We start from the raw sequence: 23,905 nt of genomic DNA, 5'->3' as shown, positions 1-23,905 counted from the left end.
GGTGGAACCGTCCCGGGGATACTCAATAATTCAAATAATATAAAGGGTCAGTCCATAATGATAATAATCATAATCATCATAAGTCACAAGTCATGATCCATGTTAGTAGTTTCTCCTTCGAAGACCGACACTTGACCTATCCCAGACTGTAGTCCTTAACCATGGACACGGCTATTCGAATAGATTTAACCTCTGCAGAGGGTGTAATCTTTACCCACAAGTATGAATTCCTTTAGTCCATCGGGACTAATTCCGTCTACGGTCTTTTAATTGAAAACACACCTGACCCGCACACACCAGCTTAACTTCCCGGTATGTGGAATCACCCACGACACGTGTCAAGCTAAACTTGAAGTGGGGAGGCTACAACCTCGCGTAGCATGGGATCAAATTTATATCGCGCGCTCTAAGGGGTGCCCCCCTCTCGGTCCCAACCGGAAACAGCCATGCCCCCGGACCAGGTGGCCTGCCTACCGTATGCATCTGGTATCTTCCACTGCGGGCTCTCTGTACGGTGTGTGCTAGAAAGGGGTTGACAACTTACTCAACCGTACCTACGGCAGGGACAGGTGGTAGTACGAAACAAGTATGGGGGTTACTGGAAGAAGTATCGATCTACGGTCGACTCAGGAGGTTTAAAAATTCCAGGCATGATATGTACATCAAAGATATTTCAACCAACAGAATCACCACTCATCATATCTTACTATGCCATACCGGACATAACCGTCTTGATGAAGAACGGAGACAAGCTCATGCCTACCCAAGGCAGGGGCTTTCCCGGATTTCTTTCCGGCTGGCATGAAAGGCATATGAGGATGATTACCATCACAAGTATACCATTTCCAATAGCAAGAAAATGTCCAATATACATTCATGCAAATGATCGTATCACCACATAAAATAACAAGTCCTCTGTATTAAGGTGGTGTTATAATCGTGTCAAACAACACACAAAAATATTATGCCAGGGTTCAGAATGCTTGCCTTCAAGTTGTGAAGAGGCAGGGTGCATTCCAAAACTTTTAAAGTTTTCTTCTTTCTCCAACAAAATCCTATTTTTGAAAAATATTCAAATTAATACATAGTTTCAAAAAAGTACAAAAAAGTTGTCTGAATTTTTTTCAAATAAATGTGAAAATAAACAAGACAATACTTGAGAGAGGTAGGAAAAAGAATCAACTCATTTGGAGTTATATTTAAAAATTTATAGCCAGTCAAAGTTTAGTCAACTTTCTGTTTTTAAAAAATAAAACATAAAAAAAGAAAAATGTTTCGAAATAAGTACACGTCGAAGACGTACTTTGTGTTTACGCCTCCACTTACGCCAACGTGGACCGGCCCATGGTCATTGACAGTGGGTCCAGGGGGGCCATTGGTCAGGTTTGACCGGTCGCCCCCGCCTCCTTCCTCCTCTGGCCGAACAGAGGCGGGGCTCCGGCGATCGTCGGCAGCAAACGGTGGCTCCCCATGGGGTTCTGAGGGTGGGGATGGATCCGCCAGTCTAGGACGGTCCTCCTGGTGGTCGAAGGGGTGGCGGGGATGGAGGGAGTTGCCGGCGGCGAGCTTCGTGGGGGCCAGTGGCTTCGGGAGGTTTGGGGCTTTGGGCTACGGTGGTTCCTCGACGCAGCTGAGGGTTTGGGCGGCTCCGCACGGTCGAGGGGAGGAGGACGGTGGTGCTAGATGGACAGGGGGCCTCTGGTTGCGACTGAATGGACCGGAGGGCGGCGGCGGCTGGACTGGCCGGAGACGAGGAAGAAGACCTTCCCTGGTCGTTGGCCGGCTATGGGAGTGCTAGGTGGGTGGCTTGAGGTCGCCTGGGGACTGGACGGACTCGGGGGCTCCTTATATAGGCAGTTGAGGTCGGTTCTGATGGCGGCCGCGGATAAGATTGGCAAACCGCTGTTCTGTAGCTCGCGGATGGACGTGTCGAGGCTGGGGATGGCGGTAGGGACTATAGGATGAGCGGGCACTGCTCCAGGTGTGAGCTGGCGAGTGCGGGTGGCTCGGGCGGCACTGTCCAGGGCAGGCGCCTGCTGTGGCCGGTCGCTAGTGGCCATGGCCGACCTGACGGTGGCGCTGTGGAGCTCGTGGGGTGGCTCTGCGGCGAGGGAGGGGGTAGGTGCGTTGGCTGCGAGTGGAAGAGGATTAGAACGGATGCGGGGGAGGCGGCAACGAGATGCGGCGACTCAGGCGCACGCACGTGCAAAACGCGCGCTCTGGCCGTGCCTAGAGCACGCACGCGAGGTGTTCGGCCAAATGCTAGGGCATGCTAAAGAGCTCGAATGCTGCTGGTAGTAAACAGGCCTAGGTTAGTGGTAGACAGAAGTATAGTGGACATGGTGGTTAGGCAAAGCAAGAAGGTCCAGTTTGCAAACTAAAAGCTATGTCAAATCTGGCCATGCACATAAATTGTTTGACAAAATGCCAATGGCACCTAGGCATTTCTTGGGGTGGCCAAACTCTCCAGATCATAGTCTCTTTAGATGAAAAAGAGTGTGGTAAGGTTAGTTTGGCAAAAACAGAAACTTGCTAGTGGAAGTTTTTGAGAAAACCATTTCTGGACAGAAAGTAAAAGGCATAGTCTCATGGACCAAAAATACTCCAATAGGTCCATTCTCCTGGACTTAAGGGTTTTGCAGGGTGGTTGATAAGCAGGAGAAAAATTATGGGCATTAGAGTAACAAAAAATAGAGTTGCTGTAGAAAAAGCCAAACTAGACCAAAGAGCAAAAGAGGATGTTTTGCTCAAATTTTTCAAAGAACATTAGTGGATTTTTTCACAAAGATGAATAATATACTCCTAATAACATCCCCTAATTTTGGTGGAATTTTTAAAGAAAAATTTAAATAGGTTGTAGTGTAAAAGTGAAATTTGACCAGATTTGAAAACTATGGGTAAAGCTAAAAATCTCCAAATGACCAAAGGATATTTTTGCATAAAAGTGATTTAGGGACATCATATGTCATCCCCAAATTTTGGTGGGATTTTTAAATGAATTTATAAAAGGGTTGCAGTGCAAATGGGACCCTAAAACTTATGAAAACCATTTTGGAAAGATAAAGCTCAGGGAAAAAATAATTATATAAATAATCCCACTGATAAAAGAATTGTTTTATTTGAGAGGGTAAACAAGTCCAATAATAATTGGAAAGTTTTCACTTGGGGGAAAACTCCACAACTTAGAAGAAAAGAGAGGTTCTGAGATCAAAATAAATCCAGAAAAATGAAAATTTAATTTCCTGGCAAAATTATAATAAACAAAACATGGTTAAATTTTTGGGGTGTTACAACACTACCCCCCTTAGGAAAAATCTCATCCTCGAGATTTGCCAAGAGTTGTTTTAGAAAAATATCATTCCTCTTAGTTGAAACTAAAAAAGGTTTACTCATAGCATAAACTTTGTGTCGTCGGGGTTGGCAGCTATGCCCGGGTTAAAAATGCAATCGCACACCAACATACTTAGGCATGGCTACTATTAAAATAGGGGTGCACAAGAAAATAGTATTTAATTGTGGCGATACAGGGTCACACAATTACCGGGCATGGTCATACTAAGACTCGGTACTACTCGAGTGACTTAGTCTACCTCATTTATATCTAAGCGGGCGTGCCTTGCGGACGTCAAGGCTTCTCCACGGTTTTCACCGTCGGGATTAGCTGGAGGGGGTTGAGGGGCTGCAGGTTCGGGGTAGCGATGATGACCTTCACGGGGATTGTTGGCCACAATCCCGTTGGAGCGTGTTCCCAAAAGGCGACGAAGCACTTCTGGGGACATCAAGGTGTTTTGGTCGATGACTGGGGCAGATCTCAAAGACTTGATCGGTTGTCCGAACAACATGACTGGGTTGTCGGCATTGGGCTCATCTTCTCCTCTTGCTGGGGCTCGGTGTATCAGTTCTCCACGAGTTGCGATCAGATCAAGAGTAATTTGATCGAACAAATCCTCTAGTGCACTTACATAGCGCACCAGATGCAACAATGCAGGATCCATCTCGTGATCTCCATTGGCAACCTGGGGTGGCCTACCATACCCGTCATGGCTGGGGTAGTAGTAGAACGAGCGACAGTTAACTCTGGGCGACAAGTGCCGGAGATGAACTGTAGCCTCTCGAGCAGCTAGTTGGATGGCTCGTGGCTCAAAGGAAGTTGTCCTTCCGGTGAACCTATAGGGGCGTTCTGGCGATAGACCCGTACCATAAATATGCATAGTGGCCCAGAATTGACGGCTCTCACCGCTCATGGGTCCTTGGTACACAACATATTCTGGGGGGCTCTTCTAATGCGTAGGCATGGCGGGTGAGGTTTGCGAGCACGGTCAAAAAACCTCCAAGGTTGGTTGCTGTGGTCTCATTGTGCATGATGGGTCGAGGCATTTTGGCTCGGTTTGAGGGAAGAGGCTGTGTTGTGCTGAGTTGTGGCTAGCGCGCCCTTTTTATAGAAAAAGGGGACGGAGTCTTCCTTCGCGCGCTTGCGAATGAGACAAATTGGGTGTCGGCCACTCGCGCGTGATCGACAGGCTAGGCTGATAGGTTGGGCACCGACTGCCAAAAGTGTCAGGGTCACTGTATGGCTATCTTACGCGAGAAGCTTGGCTGGGGTTAGGTTAAGGTCTGGTGGGCTGGTTAACCTAAGTTTTTTTGACCTGGCTAAGATAGTATTAGCCAATGGTCAGCCTGGCTCTGATACCAAGTTTGTCAGGACCGGATTTTCGGGATACCAATTTCCCAGAAAACGGCCCTGGTGCTCACCAGCCCCAGGATTACTGTTAGCTGATGAGGCATCAACTTGATACAGAAACTCCAAGAAAAATACATAATATGTAGTACAAGACCATTCTGGCCTATGAGTACAACAAATGGTTTCTAGTGGTTGATGGTGGAAGCGGTTTGTGGTTCATCAGTGGCCATGGGACTCCATTTCCCACAGGAACAGCTCACCAGGTTAACTCCTATCTTCGCGAGGCTGTTGTCACCATTGCGTGGGTTCCGGGGCTGACATCGCAACGCTCCTCTCCAAGCAAGAAATCTGGCCAAGACAATAGCCAGGGACAAGCCAGTGAGTACTTTGAATGTACTCGCAAACATTATGAACATAGGTATAATATAACAAATGATATTCATGCTCTGAAATATTCTATGATCACAACGTCAGTCATAAAATAAATCCCCTGATGCATGCAAGCAGGTTATTTATATGCAGCATAAATATGTAATAACAGAGTAGTAATAAAATGCACCAATCGGGTGTGTGAAGCGATGCCTCGAAAGGATAGTAAATAACAAGCATGCCTCAGTCGGGCGTCTGAGCGACAGCACATAAAGGGCTCATAAGGTAAATAAATAACAAACATGCCACAGTCGGGCGTCTGTGCGACACCGCATAAAGGGCTCATAAGGTAAGTAAATAACAAACATACCACAGTCGGGGTCTGTGCGACACCACATAAAGGGCTCATAAGGTAAATAAATAACAAATATGCCACAGTTGGGCGTCTGTATGACACCCCATAAAGGGCTTATGAAGTAAATAATTAACAAGCAGGCCACTGTCGGGCGTCTCAGCGACACCACATAAATGGCTTACAAAAATAATCACAATGAATATCCAGGAGGTGGAACCGTCCCGGGGATACTCAATAATTCAAATAATATAAAGGGTCAGTCCATAATGATAATAATCATAATCATCATAAGTCACAAGTCATGATCCATGTTAGTAGTTTCTCCTTCGAAGACCGACACTAAGACCGATACTTGACCTATCCCAGACTGTAGTCCTTAACCATGGACACGGCTATTCGACTAGATTTAACCTCTGCAGAGGTGTACTCTTTACCCACAAGTAATGAATTCCTTTAGTCCATCGGGTCTAATTCCGTCTACGGTCTTTTAATTGAAAACACACCTGACCCGCACACACCAGCTTAACTTCCCGGTATCTAGAATCACCCACGACACGTGTCAAGCTAAACTTTAAGTGGGGAGGCTACAACCTCGTGTAGCATGGGATCAAATTTATATCGCGTGCTCTAAGGGGTGCCCCCCTCTCGGTCCCAACCGGAAACACCCATGCCCCCGGACCAGGTGGCCTGCCTACCGGATGCATCCGGTATCTTCCATCGTGTCCTCTTTGTACGGTGTGTGCTATAAAGGGGTTGACAACTTACTGAACCGTAGCCTACCTGCGGCAGGGACAAGTGGTAGTACGAAACAAGTATGGGGGTTACTGGAACAAGACTTGTTCTACGGTCGACTCAGGAGGTTTAAAAATTCCTTGCATGATATGTACAACAAATATATTTCAACCAACAGAATCACCACTCATCATATCTTACTATGCCATACCAGACATAACGGTCTTGACGAAGACAGGAGACAAGCTCATGCCTACCCAAGGCAAGGGCTTTCCCGGATTTCTTTCCGGCAGGCATGAAAGGCATATGACAATGATTACCATCACAAGTATATCCATTTACAACAGCAAGGAAATCTCCAATATGCATTCATGCAAATGATCGTATCTTCACATAAAATAATGAGTTCTCCGTATTAAGGTGGTGTTATAATCGTGTCAAGCAACACACAAAAATATTATGCCAGGGTTCAGTATACTTTCCTTCAAGTTGTGGAGAGGTAGGGTGCATTCCAAAACTTTGAAAGTTTTCTTCTTTCTCCAACAAAATCATATTTTTAAAAATATTCAAATTAATACATAGTTTCAAACCAGTACAAAAAATTTGTCTGAAATTTCTTCAAATAAATCTGAAAATAAACTAGACAATATTTGAGAGAGGTAGGAAAAAGAATCAACTCATTTGGAGTTATATTAAAAATTTATAGCCAGTCAAAGTTTAGTCAACTTTTTGTTTTTAAAAATAAAACAAAAAAAAGAAAAACGTTTCAAAATGAGTACATGTCGAAGACGTACGTTGCGTTTACGCCTCCACTTATGCCAGCGTGGACCGGCCCGTGGTCACTGACAGTGGGTCTAGGGGGCCCACTGGTCAGGTTTGACCGATCGCCCCCGCCTCCTTCCTCCTCTGGCCGAACAGAGGCGGGGCTCCGGTGATCGTCACCGGCAAACGGTCGCTCCCCATGGGGTTCTGAGGGCGGTCCTCCCGGTGGTCGAAGGGGTGGCGGTAGTTGCCGGCGGCGAGCTTCGTGGCGGCCGGTGGCTTCGGGAGGTTTGGGGCTTTGGGCTACGGTGGTTCCTCGACGCAGCTGAGGGTTCGGGTGGCTCCGCACGATCAAGGGGAGGAGTACGGTGGTGCTAGATGGACGGGGGGGGGGCTCTGGTTGCGACTGAATGGACCGAAGGGCGGCGGCGGGTGGACTGACCAGAGACCAGGAAGAAGACCTTCCCTGGTCGTTGGTTGGCTATGGGAGTTCTAGGTGGGTGGCTTGAGGTCGCCTGGGGGACTGGACGGACTCGAGGGCTCCTTATATAGGCGGTTGAGGTTGCTTCCGACGGCGGCCGCGGATAAGATCGGTGAACCGCCGTTCTGTAGCTCATAGAATGACATGTCGAGGCTGGGGATGGCGGCAGGGACTAGAGGACGAGTGGGCACGGCTCCAGGTGCGAGCTGGCGAGCGCGGGTGGCTCGGGCGGCGCTGTCCCGGGCAGGGGCCTACTGTGGCCGACTGCTAGTGGCCACGACCGACCTGACGGCGGCGCTGTGGAGCTCCTGGGGCGGCTCTGCGGCAAGGGAGGGGGTAGGTGCGTTTGCTGCGAGTGGAAGAGGATCAGAACGGGCGCGGGGGAGGCGGCAACGAGATGCGGTGACTCGGCGCACGCACGTGCAAAAAACGCGATCTGGACGCTCCCAGAGCACGCACGCGAGGTGTTCGGCCAAATGCTAGGGCTAGCTAGAGAGCTCGAATACTGCTGGTAGTAAACAGGCCTAGGTTAGTGGTAGACAGAAGTTTAGTGGACATGATGGTTAGGCAAAGCAAGAAGGTCCAGTGTGCAAACTAAAAGCTATGTCAAATCTGGCTATGCACATAAAGTGCTTGACAAAATGCTAAGGGCACCTAGGTATTTCTTGGGGTGGCCAAACTCTCCAGATCATTGTCTCTTTAGATGAAAAAGAGTGTGGTAAGGTTAGTTTGGCAAAAACAGAAACTTGCTAGTGGAGGTTTTTGAGAAAACCATTTCTGGACAGAAAGTAAAAGGCATAGTCTCATGGACCAAAAGTACTCCAATAGGTCCATTCTTCTGGACTTAAGGGTTTTGCAGGGTGGTTGATAAGCAGGAGAAAAATTATGGGCATTACAGTAACAAAAAATAGAGTTGCTGTAGAAAAAGGCAAACTAGACCAGAGAGCAAAAGAGGATGTTTTGCTCAAATTTTTCAAAGAACATTAGTGGGTTTTTGCACAAAGATGAATAATATACATGGGTAAAGCTAAAAATCTCCAAATGACCAAAGGATATTTTTGCATAAAAGTGATTTAGGGACATCATATGTCATCCCCAAATTTTGGTGGGATTGTTAAATGAATTTATATTGCAGTGCAAATGGGACCCTAAAACTTATAAAAACCATTTTGGAAAGATAAAGCACAGGGGAAAAATTAATTATATAAATAATCCCACTGATAAAAGAATAGTTTTATTTGAGAGGGTAAACAAGTCCAATAATAATTGGAAAGTTTTCACTTGGGGGAAAACTCCACAACTTAGAATAAAAGAGAGGTTCTGAGATCAAAATAAATCCAGAAAAATGAAAATTTAATTTCCTGGCAAAATTTTAATAAACAAAACATGGTTAAATTTTTGGGGTGTTACAGTGCCCTTTGCCTAGCCTCCCCGGCAACGGCGCCAGAAAAGAGCTTGATGTCTACTACACAACCTTCTTCTTGTAGACGTTGTTGGGCCTGCAAGTGCACTGGTTTGTAGGACAGTAGCAAATTTCCCTCAAGTGGATGACCTAAGGTTTATCAATCCGTAGGAGGCCTAGGATGAAGATGGTCTCTCTCAAGCAACCCTGCAACCAAATAACAAAGAGTCTCTTGTGTCCCCAACACACCCAATACAATGGTAAATTGTATAGGTGCACTAGTTCGGCGAAGAGATGGTAATACAAGTGCAATATGGATGGTAGATATAGGTTTTTGTAATATGATATAATAAAAACAGCAAGGTAGTGAGCGATAAAAGTGAGCGTAAACGGAATTGCAATGATAGGAAACGAGGCCTAGGGTTCATATTTTCACTAGTGCAAGTTCTCACAACAATAATAACATAGATAGATCATATAACAAGCCCTCAACATGCAACAAAGAGTCACTCCAAAGCCACTAATAGCGGAGAACAAACGTAGAGATTATGGTAGGGTACGAAACCACCTCAAAGTTATTCTTTCGGAATGATCTATAAAAGAGTTTGTACTAGAATAACACCTTAAGACACAAATCAACCAAAACCCTAATGTCACCTAGATACTCCATTGTCACCTCAAGTATCCGTGGGCATGATTATACGATATGCATCACACAATCTCAGATTCATCCAACCAACACAAAGTACTTCAAAGAGTGCCCCAAAGTTTCTACCGGAGAGTCAAGAACGTGTGCCAACCCCTATGCATAGGTTCATGGGCGGAACCCGCAAGTTGGTCACCAAAACATACATCAAGTGGCACATGATATCCCATTGTCACCATAGATAAGCACGACAAGATATACATCAAGTGTTCTCATAAAAGACTCAATATGATAAGATAACTTCAAAGGGGAAACTCAATTCATCACAAGAGAGTAGAGGGGAAGAAACATCATAAGATCCAACTACAATAGCAAAGCTCGGGATACATCAAGATCGTGCCATAGAGGGAACACGAGAGAGAACACGAGAGAGAGAGAGAGAGAGATCAAACACATAGCTACTGGTACATAACCTCAGCCTCGAGGGTGAACTACTCCCTCCTCGTCATGGAGAGCGCTGGGATGATGAAGATGGCCACTGGTGAAGGATCGCCCCTCCGGCAGGGTGCCGGGAAGGGCTCCCGAGAGGTTTTTGGTGGCTACAGAGGCTTGTGGCAGCGGAACTCCCGATCTATCTTCTCCCTGGATGTTTTAAGGTACGTGGGACTATATAGGCGAAAGAAGTCGATCGGGGGGTGCTCTAGGGGTCCACGAGACAGGGGGCCGCGCCCTGTAGGGCGGGGGGGGGCTATCTCCTGGGCTCCTCGAGGATCTTCTGACTTGATCTCCAAGCCTCCGGGATGATATTCTTGCAAAAAATCACGATGCCGAAGGTTTCGTTCCGTTTGGACTCCGTTTGATATTCCTTTTCTTTGAAATACTGAAACAGACAATAAAACAACAATATGGGCTGGGCCTCTGGTTAATAGGTTAGTCCCAAAAGTAATATAAAAGTGTATAATAAAGCCCAAAATCATTCAAAACAGATAATAATATAGCATGAATGCTTCATAAATTATAGATACATTGGAGACGTATCAAACGACTGGGGTGAATCTTTCCTTGAAGTTGTCTTGTGCACTCAATATTGCTGCATGGAAGGTGGAGCCGGATGAAGGATGTCCAACATATCGGCGAAACGAAGTTGAATTGTTTCTGGCATTGCTATCAATCCTTCAGGATTTGTTTATATGTACGCATAATTTTAATGAAATTGTACTGTGATGCTATGAAGGTTTCAACTTTGGTTCCCACAGGAAAAAAAGGTTTCAACTTAGGATTCATGTGTCTTGCCTCGAGATTATATCGTTACAACATTCCATCAAATACAAATGAAACTACCATGGCTAATGCATCTCAATGGTTCGTACATCAGCGCCAATATTCACATCAGAACTGAAGACAAAGTTGTGAGAAGGTGTACAAATAAAGGAGAAAAATATAATTGATCAATGTTGTTCGTAGGCATGGCTCCATTTCCTTGGCACAGTGTTCATTGATTGGCAGCTAGTTTCACCCATCTCTGTAGCCAAAAAATAGGTGTATGAAGGACACCACAATCAGATCATTTTGTGCAGCTCCAATAAAATCGAGCGGACCATCCCTGTTTGCAAAGATATACAGTCAATGTGATTACAATAATAGTGGAACTAGATGATGAAACATAACACACATAAATAGAAGTCGATCACCTATATGATCTCTCTTTAGGACTAACTTCTCATTGGAGAAGATTAGGCACAGAGTTGGATCAGGAGGATAGCAAAACCAATCTCCCTTTCCGCGGTCCCATAGAAATGTAAAAACGTTGCCTGTGTGACATTTTGGCAGAACTGCACAAAACACTCTTTAGAAAAAAGTGATTTGTGCAGTTCACCAAAAGGTCGCAATAGCAACGAGGTGAAAATGGATAGCCCTGTTTTCAAAAGGAGGTCGAAAGGAAACAACTACTGCCCAATAACACGAGTTGAAGACACATACGCTGACAAAAAAAGAAGCATGTTCCATGTAATAAGGGAAAGATAGCACATGGTGGTTTATCAAAAATGGTTTGAGGATGAGATTGCAAGATGGAAAGTATGCCGGCCGTGATATGATTTAAGCAAACAACTAAAGAAGATCCACATGCAGCAACGTGGGAATATGGGCAGTGAGCAAGGCCGGAGGAAGCTGTACATGAGGGTCATCGGGATGTTACTAGGAGGGCGTCAGCGGCCGGGATCTGCCCATACTGCAGCAGCGAGCAAGTGGCGAAGGCCCTACCGCACCGGAGCTTCATCAGAGAGAACGGCGGGTACCACAGATCGGGACGTGCTGCCTCAACACCGTCGAACAAAGAGACGATGCATATCCTCCCTTTCCGCCGGCAGACAGGATGCGGCCGGATCACTGACTAGCGCTGAGAGAGAGAGGCCACGGCCGCCTTGTGTGAGATGGTGTGACGAGAGACAAACCCATTTTTCCATTTCCCCACGGCAATCGTTTTATATTCTGTACGTGCCATTGAGGAATATATAACTTTATTTAATGCTATAACATCAAGTCGAACTTTGTTCCGTCTAGGCATGGTACCCGACCCTCCTTCGAGTAAAGAACCGCCACATGCGTCAAATTATCACGTGGGCTGCCTTTTCATACAGAAATGAACTCCACCGTGTACACGCACGGGTGTGGCCAGGAACGAGACGTGAGTACGTGCGTCCTGCGTGCACTTCTTCTTTAGGTGCAGGTACGTACGTGGGTGGGTGTGAGAGAGATGGTTTGTGTGAAACAAAGGCAATGTGTTGATGATATCTCAAACAGAAAAACGTAACATATGCAATGTGTGTGAAATGGAGTCATGGACATGAGATATCGATAGAATTGAAAACAGGGATGAAGTCAGTGGTTGCGCGATCGATAAAGAGTGCCATCGAATTTGTGTTTGCCCACGTCAAAGATACAGGGCGGTTGGCCTACTGGAATTTGAGAGGGCAGAGGTACAATTTTTCTCCGTGGCATGGATACCTACCTACAACGTTCGACTATCGGTGTGTGTGTGGGGGGGGGAGGGGGCAGAGACCGATCGACTAGTATATGTGTGGGGAAGGAGAGAGACCTAGCTATGTATTGAGGGAGATCGATCGACATCCATCGATATGTGTAGCAGAGGAATAAGGTTGGGAAAAAGACAAAGGTAGAGCGTCGGAGGGTTGGTGGTGGAGTGGCGTCTCACAAATGGTGGGAGAGGCCTGCTAGACAAATGGAGGGTATGAGTGCAATATCAATAAGAGAGGGCGGGGGATGTCTGTCTATCTATGCACGTGCGTGTGAGAGACGGGTCGGGAGGTATTCAAGGATGATGAGGGGAGAAGATATGGTTGTGGTAAGCATACATAACTACATAGGAAGATCAACCGTCGTGTGTCCGAGAAAGGGAGAGACATAACTAGCGAGGTAAGTGTATCGGTGCTTGGTGAAAACGAATTATAGTCGACCTGGCTATATGTAGGCCGATCAGTTCATATACACGTTTGCATGTGTTAGAAGAAAATAAGGTCCGGAGAGACAGACAGGGGGAGAGGGTGTGTCCAGGAGGTGGTGCGAGAGGCCTACCATGTCGAGGGGGGAGGAGTATGCGAGTATGTGATCAATGAAAAGAGGGGCGGGAGTGTGCACCTGCGTGGAATCGTATTGGACATAGGGGGGCATGGACGGTGATAAGAGAAGAGGGGAAGTATATATTTATTTGTTGTAGGCACACTTGGCTAGAGAGGTATATCGACCGGTGTGTGCCGGAAAGAAGGAGTCGGGGGTCTACACACACCGCGGGTGGACGACCTAAAGAGAAATAATGAACGTGCGCGATGGAGGGGACGCTAAGGGTGGGTGAGAGGGGGGCAGGCCTGTGCATGCACGATAGACGCCAGCTAGCTACAAATAGAAGAGGATCATGAAGGTGTAAAAGACGAACAAAGATCATAATTCATTATAAAAAAGTAGATACAGATAATTGAAGAAGATATCATGATGTAGAACATTGATTATAATTTGGGCTAATGGGTGGCTTTTGCAACTCTGGTCTAAATACTTGTCATAAAGTAGGGGGCGGGGCCCTATACTTTGTGTGATAAACACGGTGTACGTGTGGAACATGGTTTAGATTATGAATATATAGTTAGTACATCAAATGTACTATTATTTGGAATCAACATCAAGTGTATTCAAAAAATAGAATTCGAGTTCATGTAGTACACATAGTTCATATCTGTCTCTATAGTAATCATGTGGTGTGTTATTAAGGTAATACACGAATGATGGTTGAAGTTGGCAACAATCATGATTGTAAATTCTTATTGAAATAGAGAAACGAATTCAAATTTGGTTTGAATTGCAGCGGTAGTATAGACATTTGGAATGCACTAAAATGTTGGTATGAGTAGGTCGTTACATGCATTATATAGCAAGCGAAAAAAATTAATTGGACATAACATGGATTCATACTCCCTCCTTCCATCTATATAGGGTGTAATGAGATTTTTAAGACCGCCTTTGACTATTGACAAGATTAATAGTACATGACATGCACAATGTGAAAATTATATCATTGAAAGAACTTTTCGCAGACGAATTTAACGGTGTGCTTTTTGTAAGTTGCATGTCATATATTATTGCTCTAATATTTGGTCAAAGTTAGCATCGAAAAATGCATTAGGCCCTATATAGATGGAAGGAGGGAGTAGCTTTCAATAGCATTTGTATAGTAAAACGGGGCAAGACTCTCTCTTTGTGTGGTGTGAATAGTTTTATTTTTTCGTTTTCTTTTTGGTGGAGGGACGAATTAATTTGGTACGTACAAGTACAATATTAGTACACGTTAGGCTTGTCCCTAAAACTCAACCCGCGTCTTGTTATATCCCGAAAATTCAGATATCGTGCTCCCAAAACTGGCGCCTTTACAACCCGCGCCTTGCTATCCCGAAATTACAATGCACGCGAAAACTCCCTCCAGCTGCCAAATCCCGACACGTGAAATCCCCCTTCTAACCCTGAGCTGGAAGGGCCGCTAGTTCAAATTGGTGGGGGGTACTTTTGTAACACACCCTACATTTTGGACAAACGCGTCAATAAGTCATGGTTCACCCCCTCCCATCGCCCCCTTTTCGCCATTTGAAATCCCAGGCTGCCATAACCTCTCCGCTCCAGCCACGAAACCCCACCCTCCTCCGTCCGCCACCTCACCGCAACCCAGCCGGAGCCTCTTCCCCGACGACGTCGTCCACCGCAACAGCTCGATGTCCCTCATCCACCTCCCTGGATGAGGATCCATCGTCCATCTCGTCGTCCCGCCGGTTCAGCCGCCTCGTCCTCCACCTCCAAGGAGCTGCTCCGATGATCGCCTCGTCTATCGCGGCTGCTCCATCCCCACAGCGCCGCCTTAACCTGCTCCACCGGAACCGCATCATCCTCACTAACTCCTCGGACGAAGCCGATGGCCTACTCGGCACCACCAAAGAGGTTGTACACTCATCGCATCGCACCTTCTCCTTAACTCGACCTCCTGGCGCCGACGGTGCTCCATCCCGCACCCCCATGGAGCGGCTACCTTGAAGCCGGCGCCGCGGGCGACATCTCCATGGCGGCTCTCCCCCAATGCGAGGCCCCTTCGGCGGCGGCGTCCATACCAGCCGGATCTGCTGCTGCTGCTCCGGCTCTCGCTCGCTCGCTCGCGCTGCTGCTGCTGCTCCGGCTCTCGCTCGATTGCTTGCTCGCCCAGCTGCTAGTTCTGCTCTCCCCCTCGCTTGTGCTGCTGCTCTGCTCTGATTTAGCCACACTTCGGTGGACTGAATCGACTTTTGGGTCAGTCAATTTTCCGGGGTTGGGGGGGGCTCGCCAAAGTTAAGGAAGAACCACCCGCAGCGAGGATGGGGGCTCGCCGGAGAGGTACCCCACTATCTATCTTAGGGTTCACGGTGGGGGAGGGAGGCCTAGAGGGCTAGCCGAGGCGGCAGGGGGGAGTTGTTTTGGGGCGGCGAGGCGGCGCTGGGGCCAGCGGTTCGGCCGGTGGTGGCTGGCGGCTCAGGGGGTGCAGGTTGAAGATGAACTGCAGGCCATCCCTAAACTACATGTCAAGTGCCTCTCTGCTACCATTGCGTTCAGTTTCGACAGTAGCATTTATATTCCACAGTAAATTTCAGTTTCAACAGTTAAGTTCAGAGTCAACAGTTTTTACCTCATCTATTGTAGTCAGGTGATTTTTGGTGATGTAAATTTTACATCTTTTTTACATCATCTATTGGAGATGCTATTAGAATCCCACTTGATATTGACGATGTCTGTTTTGTGCGGCTTTAGCCTTGATGTCTTACGGCTCACTGGAGCTGCTCCAACGACAGAACGATCCATCACAACAGAGCAGTGCCCTGGACGCTGTCTATAGATTCCTCAGATCTTCCTCCACACCTCCGACAGCCACCTCTACCTCAGCTGCTTCAGCGACCAACCCAATGATGTTGAGGTCCACATGGCTACGGCAAAGAGGTTGTACAGTTGTTGCATCACTTATTACTATACATTCACGTCGATCCAATAGGGCTATTTTGGTTCAATGGAAAAACATAGCAATAGGGAATTTTCCAATTGCACTCTACTATTCAATTATTCATGCATTTTGTTGAAAGGAATGAAGCAAAACATCCACCTGGACCTACTTTTCAAAATCCTATGCATGAAAACAAGACCAAGTGCATTAGTGGCAGAATAACATTCTAACTGTACACACTTTCATATGGCTTCACTTTATTTTGGCCATGTTTCTTTGCATTCCTCTGCTCTTCCAATTCCTGTAAACCAAACATCGAAGTTGACAGAAATCCTATGTTTACAAATGCTCTGTTTACCATGTGCATTCCTAGCCTATTCTAGTGTTTTTCCTATCCCTGCGTTTTTAGAATCATGCAAGCCAAATGAGCCCTTATAGAATTACTTCAGTTACAAGTAGGTGTCGAAGGGAACTTTGTGTGGTTTGTCCTGCTCCTGCCGCGGCGTCCTCCACCTCACCAGAGCTGCTCCATCGATAGAAGCATCCACCAAACTAGACATCACGACTCCTGACCGTATTTCGCCACCTCAGATCTCCTTCCCTACTGCCGGCACCAACCGCGACGGCATCACCATCATCGACTCAGCAGATGAACCTAAGGAGTACACGGGTCCACAAGAGAGGTCGCACTCTTTTGTTTCTGCTTATGTTATGCATTGCTTAAAATTACCTGCTACTTTATTCTCTTGTTCAGCTCTTGGACTCCCAAGAGAGGTCCAAATTAATGTTCAAACTTGAGTTCTAAAATAGTTGTGGGGCACATATCGAGGCAGCAATGAATAGTATGTCTGTCTAATATCTGGTTCACCTAGGGTATGCCTATGTTGTTCATCTTGGGTGGGAAACAAATAGTAAAGCAATCATCATCTATCATTTTATTAAATTAAAGCAATCATCATCCTGCTATCATTATTTTTGGATCCATCCACTGGTTGTTACCATCACTCTAAATTTCTGCATGCTCTCCTTACATAATCTCACCATATTTTTTTCGTATGCATGTCAGATATTGTACACAGTCATGCTGAACATGTAGAGAAAAAGAGAAGATTTTTGTGCGGCAATACAATGTCTTGCAGACATCGCTCCATGGTGGGTTCAATGGCAAACCCTCCCCACCCCTCTCCAGATTGTAATCCAGAGGAAGATATCTGTTCTGAGGCGGATTCAGATGACGCTGACCACTCCTATTTACCCCCCAAGGTGTTTGCTCTACCTTGGCATGATGATGTTAGTCATATCATGCATATGTTGCCTTGCAGTGCCTACTTTTGACATCATATATGTCATCTGCTTAGTTTAGATATGTTCTCTAATGCCACATGTTTAGTTTCTATATCATATATGGGAATTATGCAGTCTCATGTCTTTTAGCCAGCCATAATATATGCGAAATGTGCAATGCCATCCTGTTTAACCAGGCATCATATATTTGATTGATATCTTGCCCATCCTTTTCTTCATTACATTTCCATTTGTCGACAATATTTGTAGATTAAACTACTCTTCCTGTGAATCAGCCATTTGGGTGGGAGATGGAAAAATCTGGAGTGAAAACAAGGCCTTCAGAGCAGACAGTGCTACCTGTCGAAGCAGATCTCTTGTTGGATCCTGATAGATCCTCAAAGATGGATTCAGAGATAGAGGACCAGTCCTATTCCCCTATCGAGGTGTATGCTCTAACTTGGCACGGTTATACTTCTCATATCATGCATATGGTGTCTTGCATTGCATAGTTTAGACATCATATACACAATATTCAACACCATCTTCTTAGTTCAGACATCATATCGAATGCCCTCTGTTTAGCATATAAATCACATATGTGAATTAAATGATGCGATCCTGTTTAGTTATTCATCATATCTTTGAATTATGTTATACTATGCTATCTAGTTTAGATAGACATCATATATGTGAAATTATGCCATGCTATCCGTTTTAGTTAAACAATATACATGTCAACTATTTCATGCCCTCTTTTTTCCACACTATCTATTGCATCTGTCTCTCATACAATGTCTGTATATTCAACGATGTTTCCTGTTTATCACCCATTTGAATTGGAGCGGGGTGATGCCAGTATCTAGCGGACTAAAAACACGGTCTTCAAATAAAACAGTGCTACCTCTTGGTGGAGATAGCACCCCGGTTGTACACGCACAAGAACCATCCATACCACACATAACCCAAACTCTCACAGATTGTACCCCTACTGCGATGGACAGAGAACCATCTTCACCCAATCTAACCCCAACCCCATCCGATAGTAACCCAGTTCATGTTGACACAGCACCATCTCCACCACAGAGCTCCCAAACAAGAGCAGTTAGTAAGGCAGCTCTAGTTCTCAAAGGGCTAGTACTATCACGGCGAACCCCAACTCCACTAGTTAGTACGCCTATTCCTGTGGAGGAAGCACAACCAGCTAGTCGTAGTTTAGCATCTATCGCATTTGATGTTGTTAAATCGTATGTGCGGATCTTCCCATCTTGGAAATATTATACTGAAGATGAAGCAAAATGCCAGTTGCAGGTGTTTGTCCAGGAGTTATGTGTAATTTATGTTATTCATGGCAATTACTTTGCTTCGTCCCATACATCCGACCTCCATGATGGTTATAATACAGCAAATTTTCCCATTTTTCTCTATAGAGAAGGACCGATTTGGAAACTCAGGATGAGGTAACATGTGCTAATACCTCTGCTATCTTCAAGAATGGTTGGCAGTATCAGAATTACCTGAAGAAAATGTACTTCGCCGGCAAAGAAACTCATCAAATTCCCTTACGTTCTCCTGAGACACATTTACCGGACGATGACTGGGAACGTCTTGTTCTGTACTGGTCCAGAACCAAGAATGTGGTAAGGTCTATGAGCTCATTTTCTATTTTTAAGTATTATATTCTTGAGTCTTACTGTACTCTATTCAGGTAGAACAAGTGCCTAAACCTGAAGAACAACTGTTCTAACTTAAGATTCCATTGCTATCATAGTTCAAAAAAGCGTTAGGCGTTAGTTGTGCGTTTTGCCACCGCCTTGCGCTTTACTGACCAAAGTGCATCATTATGCGCAGTTATGCACAGATTAAGCATAGTTATGCGCAATGTGTTTTGCCAACGCCTAGAGCCTAGGCGCGCTTGATACGTCTCCGTCGTATCTATAATTTTTTATTGTTCCATGCCAATATTATTCAACTTTCATATACTTTTGGCAACTTTTTATACTATTTTTGGGACTAACATATTGATTCATTGCCCAGTGCTAGTTCCTGTTTGTTGCATGTTTTATTTTTCGCAGAAAACCCATATCAAACGGAGTCCAAACAGGATAAAAACAGATGGAGAATTATTTTGGAATATTGATCATTTTTGGGAAGTAAAATCAATGCGAGACGGTGCCCGAGGGGGCCAGGAGATAGGGGGCGCGCCCAGGGAGGCAGGCGCGCCCTGGACTCTCCTGGGCCCCCCGTAAGGCGGTTGAAGCTCTTCTTTTGCCGCAAGAAAGCTAATTTTACAAGAAAAATCTGGGCGAAAGATTCACCCAATTCGGAGTTACGGATCTCCAGATATAAAGGAACGTTGAAGGGGCAGAATCCCTGAACGCGGAAACAGAGAGAGACAGAGAGATAGATCCAATCTCGGACGGGCTCTCGCCCCTCCCAGGCCACGGGAGCGAAGGACCAGAGGGGAAACCCTTCTCCCATCTAGGTAGAAGGTCAAGGAAGAAGAAGAAGAAGGGGGGCTCTCTCCCTCATGCTTCCGGTGGCGCCGGAACGCCGCCGGGGCCATCATCATCACCGTGATCTTCACCAACATCTCCATCACCTCCCCCCTTCTATCTACAGCGGTCCACTCTCCCGTAACCCGTTGTACCCTCTGCTTGAACATGGTGCTTTATGCTTCATATTATTATCCAATGATGTGTTGCCATCCTATGATGTCTGAGTAGATTTTCGTTATCCTATCGGTGACTGATGAATTGCTATGATTGGTTTGAGTTGCATGTTTTATTATTGGTGTTGTCCTATTGTGCCCTCTGTGTCGCGCAAGCGTGAGGGATTCCCGCTCTAGGGTTTGCAATATGTTCATGATTTGCTTATGGTGGGTGGCGTGAGTGACAGAAGCACATACCCGAGTAAGTAGGTTGTTTGCGTATGGGATAAAGGGGACTTGATACTTTAATGCTATGGTTGGGTTTTACCTTAATGATCTTTAGTAGTTGCGGATGCTTGCTAGAGTTCCAATCATAAGTGCATATGATCCAAGAAGAGAAATTATGTTAGCTTATACGCCTCTCCCTCAAATAGAATTGCAATACTGATTATCGGTCTAGTAACATAGTCAATTGCTTAGGGACAATTTCACAACTCCTACCACCACTTTTCCACACTCGCTATATTTACTTATTTGCTTCTTTATCTAAACAGCCCCTACTTTTTATTTACCTGTTCTTTATTATCTTGCAAACCTATCCAACAACACCTACAAAGTACTTCTAGTTTCATACTTGTTCTAGGTAAAGCGAACACTAAGCGTGCGTAGAGTCGTATCAGTGGCCGATAGGACTTGAGAGAGTATTTGTTCTACCTTTAGCTCCTTGTTGGGTTCAACACTCTTACTTATCGAAAGAGGCTAGAACTATCTCGTATACTTGCGGGTTATCAGCGCTTAAGCGCTCGCTTAGGCGCGCCTTTTTTAACTAATGATTGCTTTGCTCTTGTATCACTGTATTGACTCATACAAACTTATTTTTAAACTGAAGGATCCAATCGAAACTCCAATGGCACAACAGGTATGTTCACGCATGTTTCTTTAACAGGTTTGCTCTTATCAATAGCTTTGTTGATTTCAATTTCAATTGTGTATATAGTTGACTTTCATATCATGCACATTACTAGCATCACAATTGAGCCAATAGTGTTGTTGTACATGTAGACCCGTGGTACCCATCTGAAATATTGTTGTGCCGTGTAGTTTCCTACGCTTTGTATTCTTTCACTGCCGCTTTCTCTTGAACTGATATGATTTGAACCGTGTCTCTATTTTGATTTGGCAAGACAATGAAGTGACCATAGGACATAGATATATGTTTGTTTGATGCTTTTATTATGTACTAGTACTTGGCAATAGAAGACTTGGTAGTTTAATCATGTCCACCTTACTAATGAACTGGTTCACCGAAATGAGTTTCATATACTAGTACATGCTAAACTTGTTATGTGTCTGCTTGTTTCTTCTTTTAGAATGCTGACAGAATATTGGGGAAGAGTGCCTTATTAAGCAATGATAAAGGAAGTAATGCAGATAAGGTTCAGGATAGTGACACATCCTTGTTGGTCTCCAACAAAGCTGATAAAACAACTAAGGAAGACTATCTTGAAGACAGCGAGACAACCCCAAAGTCCTGTCTTGGTTTAGTGTTCGAGTTACTGGAGACTACCGCTTGCACAAGCTATTCAAATTCACTGTCTGAATCAGTTCGGTTTCTTGAGTCTCAACTACAAGCTGAAAGACATCGATCAGTTGTGCTGCGACAAGAAGCGGAAGGACCACGGAAGTCCCTGGAGCATTTAGATGCATACTTTCTGGTGCAACAGCAAGCGTTGGAAGATTTTAGCGCCAAACATGACAAAGCTAATAAGCTTGCTAAGCTTATTGCCAGCATGGTGGATACCCAGGATAATGTTTCTTGAGCTCTTATGAAGTTGTTTCAGTTATGCTCTTGTTTTGCTGCCACGTTTATTTTCAGTGGTGGCCAATTTTGACGGCCAGTGTATGTAATATGCTGCTTTGTTCCCTATATTTGCAGTGGTGGCGAACTTTGATGCCCAGTGGATGTAATATGTGTAATAGCAGTAATAGGCTAGCGTTAATTGCTTGCTTATTTATTTCCTTATTGTCTTGTTTAGTTGTTTGCTTGTATTCATTGCAGTTCTTTTTCTGTGTTTTTCTAGTGGCCACAATAGCCTATTTTTGGTAACTAGGCCAAAATAATCATGGCAACACACGGACTGTTGTAACCATGGGCCTCGTGCAGGCCGTATGATCCTTGGGCCTTCTTCCGGCCATAGGATCCATTGGCCTTCTATACGGGCTGTAGGATCCATTGGCCTTCTATACGAGCCTTAGGATTCATGGGCCTTCTACGGGCCGTAGGGTCCATGGGCCTTCTACGGCCCATAGGGTCCATGGGCCTTCTATGGGTCGTACGATCCACTGGCCTTCTATAGGCCGTACGATCCATGGGCCTCATTCGGGCCATACGATCCATGGGCCTTCTACGGGGCGTATCATCATTTCGCCAATCATGGGCCGTACTATTCGTGGACCACAACGGGCCGTTAATAGGTTGTATTTGATAACTCTATGAAAACAGCCCAACGGGTTTTTTTACATGAAAACAGACCAACGTATTAACGGTCCACAAACGGGCCGACTGCAATGACGGGCTGAATTTGGCCCACAAGCAGAAAATGACAGTAACGGGCCATATGTAACCGAATGCTGGAAATGAGCCCAAAAATCAATGGGCCCTAAGAAGGCCGAAAGATAACTTGGGCTGGAAACGGCCCAATGGAATAACGGGCCGTTAATGGGTATAAAGTGATACACTGTTCATTACGGGCCAGTTTCACCATGGGTCGTTAATGGGCCAAGAGTTACAAAGGGCCTCATATGGGCCGAAAGAAGTCATGGGCCACACATGGGCCGGAAGTTAAAACGGGCTGGAATCATATTGGACGGCCCAGATGACGCTACTGTGCCTAATTCGGAGAGGTTGTAACGGGCCCTAGGTTAGCGGGCTATAAATGGGCTACATGCGAACATGCCGTTAACGGGCTTTCCGTGGGCCGGCCCGCCACCTTTTGACCAAGTCAAACGGGTCGGCCTTTTCACAGGAATGGTCCTCTGTTGGGCCATGCCACATGTTGCCGTATCATAGGCGCCTTCGGTCCAATGAGTGGATGACATATGTCCCAACGGTGAGCCGACACGTGTTTCCTCCAGCCAATGATGATTTTACACGTGGAAAATTCCCATTGGTCGGTGTTGTTAACGGGTTATCGGATCCAAAACCGGACCCGATAGCTGAACGGCATTCCGTTATGGTGGATGCCACGTGTTGGTCACCCTTGACGAAAGCACTTCTGTGACGCGCGATTTATCGTCATGGAAGTGGACACTTCCGTGATGATAATTTTGGTAATGTCATGGAACACTTCTACGGCATCAGGTATGACTATCTTGATTCTGTCATAAAATCGTCATGGATGTACATGCATGACAAAAAACACGACCTACTGTGACAAACACGTATCATCACGAAAGTGCATTTTTTTGTAGTGTATGCAAACGCAATTGGAGACACAGATGTTTTTGTCGTGGTTCCAATAGGTGGTTCTATCGTACATCCACGTTGATGGAGAATTCAACCCACAAAGGGTAACGGCTGCGGAGTCCACGAAGGGCTCCACCCACGAAGGGTCCACGAAGAAGCAACCTTGTCTATCCCACCATGGCCGTCGCCCACGAAGGACTTGCCTCACTAGTGTAGATCTTCACGAAGTAGGCGATCTCCTTGCCCTTACAAACTCCTTGGTTCAACTCCACAATCTTGACGGAGGCTCCCAAGTGACACCTAACCAATCTAGGAAACACCACTCTCCAAAAGGTAATAGATGGTGTGTTGATGATGAACTCCTTGCTCTTGTGCTTCAAATGGTAGTCTCCCCAACACTCAACTCTCTCTTACAGTATTTTGATTTGGTGGAAAGAAGATTTGAGTGGAAAGCAACTTGGGGAAGGCTAGAGATCAAGATTTATGTGGTAGGAATGGAATATCTTGACCTCAACACAAGTGTAGGTGGTTCTCTCTCAGAAAATTTATGTTTGAAG

Source organism: Triticum dicoccoides, chromosome 5B (genome assembly GCF_002162155.2).
Source record: "Triticum dicoccoides isolate Atlit2015 ecotype Zavitan chromosome 5B, WEW_v2.0, whole genome shotgun sequence".
NCBI classification, from domain to species: domain Eukaryota; kingdom Viridiplantae; phylum Streptophyta; class Magnoliopsida; order Poales; family Poaceae; genus Triticum; species Triticum dicoccoides.
This window is presented reverse-complemented; position numbering follows the sequence as displayed.